Source organism: Marmota marmota, unplaced genomic scaffold (assembly GCF_001458135.2).
Source record: "Marmota marmota marmota unplaced genomic scaffold, marMar, whole genome shotgun sequence".
Lineage (NCBI taxonomy): Eukaryota > Metazoa > Chordata > Mammalia > Rodentia > Sciuridae > Marmota > Marmota marmota.
In genome coordinates, this window is record NW_026000206.1 from 6836666 (window position 1) to 6840973 (window position 4308).

General features: G+C 44.9%; 1 long non-coding RNA gene across 1 annotated transcript in view; it reads right to left on the reverse strand.

The window, feature by feature from the left end:
• The window catches only part of LOC125612751, a 9532-nt gene extending 8544 nt beyond the window's left edge, over positions 1-988 (reverse strand). The window contains exon 1 of the long non-coding RNA XR_007343226.1: positions 81-988. This is a non-coding gene — a long non-coding RNA (uncharacterized LOC125612751). The remainder of the gene's footprint in view (positions 1-80) is intronic.
• Positions 989-4308: the final 3320 nt, after the last annotated feature.

The window sequence follows — 4308 nt, forward strand, 5'->3', positions numbered from 1 at the left end:
CGAGCCCCCCCCCCCCCAACCAGTGAAGGTAGCAGACATGAAAGCAGCAGCAAAGACTGCAGGAAAAGGCCATGACCTACCCAGGACCCGGAGGAAGGTCTGGAAAGTGCAGTATTTCCCAGCAGGGAGCCTAGTGCTGGGCTCCTGGGGTTCTCTTCTGCCCTCGATGGCCCCAAGACTGGGAGGGCCTGGTCATAACACTCCTGGCCCCTTCCCTCTGTTGGCAGCCTCTCATTCTTTCATGGCCGTGTTGTTGGTGGACGGCACCTTTCTTCAAGGAAGGCCTCTGTGGGAGAGCAACGTTCCCCACCCTTGAGACCCGTATCCCTTTTCTGTACACGTCTTGAAAGCTGCTTCTGGTTTCCAGTCCGAGTCAGTTGTTCAGGCTTAGGGTCTGTGGCCATCCTGCAGTGGTGGTCCTCTCTCAAGATGATGCGGTATCTTCCCTGCCACTTCTCAGTCTGCGATGGGTCAAAATGAAGACCAAAAGTACAGTGATTTCCCCTTTGGTTTTCTCTTCTACATTACATGAGAGAAGATTCTCCCCAAGTCAACAACTGATCAAGGCTTTGCATCTTACATTCTTGATTTAGCTTCTCAGTGAATGAGCTTGTCATCCAAATGCTGCAGCGACTTCTTTTCTTTATGCCCCAGGCTCAGGGTTGGGAAGCTCCTGATGCTGCTGTGTTTTGTGCTGTGGGGGTTGCCATGGTGCTGCACATGGCCTGTCAGTGCTGAAATCCTGTGATTGCACTGGTGCCTTGCCGAGAGAGGATAATGAGTTATGTGTGGATTTGGGTTTTGTGTAGATTTAGCTGCTCTGTGCATAACATCAGAGATGCAATTTGATGGTTTGCATCATCTTCAGATTGTAATCTGCTTACTTTCCTGTGAGTTGACTGAGTCACAGTCAATTGTTCAAACAGCCAACAGTTCATTTGATAAAAAGAGACTGAACCAAAGCTGCAAAATGAAGTTCTTTTTGGCCTTGATCATTCATTGCACTTACTAACTCTGCCGCTGCTGGGAGTGGGGGTGTTAGCCAACAAATTCCTCTGGATTTGGGCATGGTGACTGTAAATCTCCAAGACGCATTGCAACCTGCCAGGCTCGCTGTCTTCCATTCCTCTGCTCTCCCCAGCAGCAGCCTCTTGACCCTATTATGAGTCATGCTCAGTATGGTTGGAAGATAAAGCCTAGCCCTAGACTGGGGAGGTTTCCTAGCACTCAATTGGAACTAAATGGAGTAGTTTACTAGGATTTTGATAAAGCATCTCTAAAATGTAAAAGTGCCTCATGTTTTTTCTCTTCTACTTTTCAACCTCTCAAGCTGATATATTTTCAAATTAAAACAAAATTCTAAATATTCTTTGACAAAGCACAGACCAAAGCAGCAATTTGGTCAGGGGAATTATTTTTGATTAATGTTGATAAACAATTATCTATTCCACTAGCAGCATAGCTTTTTTCCCATATGAAATACTATATCCAAACAAAATTTTAGAATTGTGAGTGGCTTCAGCAATCAATGTTACTATCATTTTTAAGACTACAATGTGGTTATTTATATATTTGATATTTTTCTATATGGAACATAACTCATCAGGCACCTATTTTCCAATAAGAATGATAAAGTACAATATCCAACGAGGGCATGATGGAGATATAAGTCAATCCTCTGCACTGGGAGTTTGTTAGCACTGTGCAGATGCAAGTTCTTAGTTTATTATCCACTAAGCTGATTACCTACTACAGATTCAATTTGACCTCAAAATCTGCCAAGCAACAGAAGGCTGTCCCTGTAGCCTGCTGTGTCTGGGAAGGAACAGAACAATTTCCTTAGGGAATGTACTGAAATGTTACTCTTAAACCAGGTTTCATAGCTGTCCTGAAAATAGTTCCCCCCCCCCCACCACCACCAGAGGATAGAACCCAAGGCCTTGCACATGCTAGGAGAGTACTCTGCCACAGAGCTACATTCCCAGTCCATTTTTTTTTTTTTTGAGACAGGGTCTTACTGAGATGCTTAGGGCCTTACTAAATTGCTGAGGTTGGTCTCCAACTTGTGATTCTCTTGCATCAGCCTCCTGAATTGCTGGGATTACAGGCATGTACCACCACAACCAACTTATTTTTGCCTTTTTATCAGCTCTTTCCTGATGATTCTGCTAGAATTTCTCTCCCTCTGTCTCTGTCTCTCATAAACTGATCCTGGGCTTTTTGTTTCTTTGTTTTTTTTATTTTCAGAGATATGGAAATATTTTCAGATGAAATATTATGACCTCTGTAATTTAGTTCAATATAATATGGAAAGTGTAAAAGCAAGTGGGGGTAAAATTGAAACAAGATTGTCCATCAGTTTATAATTGTTGAAGCTGTGCGACAGGATCTGGAGCCCACTGGGACTGTGATTCTGCAGTGAACAACCTTTTTTTTTTTTTTTTTTTTTTTGGTAACAGGGATTGAACCCAGGAATGCTTAACTTCTGAACCACATCCCCAGACCTTTTTTAATGTTATTTAGTGTCAGGGTCTCACTGAGTTGCTTAGGGCCTCACTAAGTTGCTGAGACTGGCTTTGAACTTGCAATCCTCCTGCCTCAGCCTCCTGAGCTGCTGGGATTACAGGAGTGTCCCACCGTGCCTGGCTTCTTCAGTAAACATTCTCGTCCACTTGCAGGACTTTCCCTGAGCCAGACACTCAGAAGAGCAACCTCTGGGCATATACACGTCTTGGGTTTCACTGGGTACTATCGCATTGTTATCCAGAGTGTCTGTACAAATTTTCCTGCATGTGCACACTTTCATGACTCTGACCTGTCAGATGTGTGTGTCCCCTCGTGGTTCTCATCTGCACCACCCTAATCACCTGTGAGTTGGAGCAGCTTCCCCATTGCTGGTTCTTCAGGGTTTTCTTTTTTCCTGTGAATTATCTGTTCCTGCTGTTCCAGGTCATAGATGGAAAGGAGTTTTCTTTCTTCTTTTTTCCAAACAGTAGTGTATAGTGGTCTGCCCATAGTAGCTATAAAAGTCAATTGTTGAATTTTCAAGAATTTTCTCAACTAGTGATCTCAACTTGTGATCAAACATTGCTAGCTCAAAAAACAGCCTCAGTAGGAATACTTACACCACGGCAATCAGCAAATGCTACAAATTAGGATTATCAACCCCAGTTGTTGGTTGTTAAACTTTTTGCAGAACACCATTGCCTCCAAGCATTTATAGCCAGGCACAGCCTGGCTCCAAGAAGCTTCAAGTGAAGCAAGTTTCGGGTGTGGAAGGGGTCCCTTGACTCTCTGCGGAGGACCAGCCAAGGTTTCCTGGTCCTGTGTTTCTTGTGCTCAGCATCAGCCAGTGAGCATCACGGAGGCCCCACCTGTTCCTGCAACAAGGCAAGGTATGATAGGACACAGTTCTGGCGTGGAGTCAGTTCCTGGTTGCTTTAATTTCTGAGACAGGCAAGGCCAGAAATTTGCAATTTGCAGGACTCAATGCCCATGAATATGCATGGTCCTTGCTCAGAGGAGGAAAATCTGACTTTCTTTCTTTACCAGTGATCTCTCTTTGCACTGGCCATAGTGTCTTTTATTTGCTATGTAATCTCATATTTTATTGGGCATGGGGATATTTGTGCTGTGAACGCAAAAACCTGATAGCTGCCTAGGGTCTCGCTTGGTAAGTTGGTGCATAGGGTGTACGTGACCTATCTGGTTCCTCCCCATGCCTGCTGTGCCTAGGACACTGCTAAGAGAGGAGGGCAGCAGTGATCACTGGGTGGTGACACAGGTGCAACCCATTCTGGTAGGGGGGAGTAAGGGAGCCATACCACCTGAACCCAGGCTGATTCCCTGACGTGTGCTCCATCAACCCATAGGACTCACAGCACACAATTCAAAGATAAAGTATTAAGGAGTTCAATATGGCAGCCTTAAAGTGTCAAAGCCCAAGGTGAGGACTCCTGAGTGTGCCATCCTGTGTGGCTGTGCAGGTACACCTGTGAAGCTGGCTCTGAGGTTGGGAAGTACTGAGGCCAGGAGGCCTCTGCACTCAAGTGTCCCTCTACTCCTAGCTCTGTGACTGTAGGGTTTTTTCCTGCACAGCCATCACGGTCTGGGAAAGTCCTGTATTGCTAGTATGTTACTAGTGGTATGTGCTGACAAAATGTTAAAACAGAGACGGCAGATACAAAGTATCAGTGGATTAGTGAGTTAACATTTTAAATACTGGGGCTTGGAAAGGCTTTACAGATATGATGACATTTAAGCAAGAACCTGAGTTGAGGGAGGGATATACCAGGTGCCACATTTGGT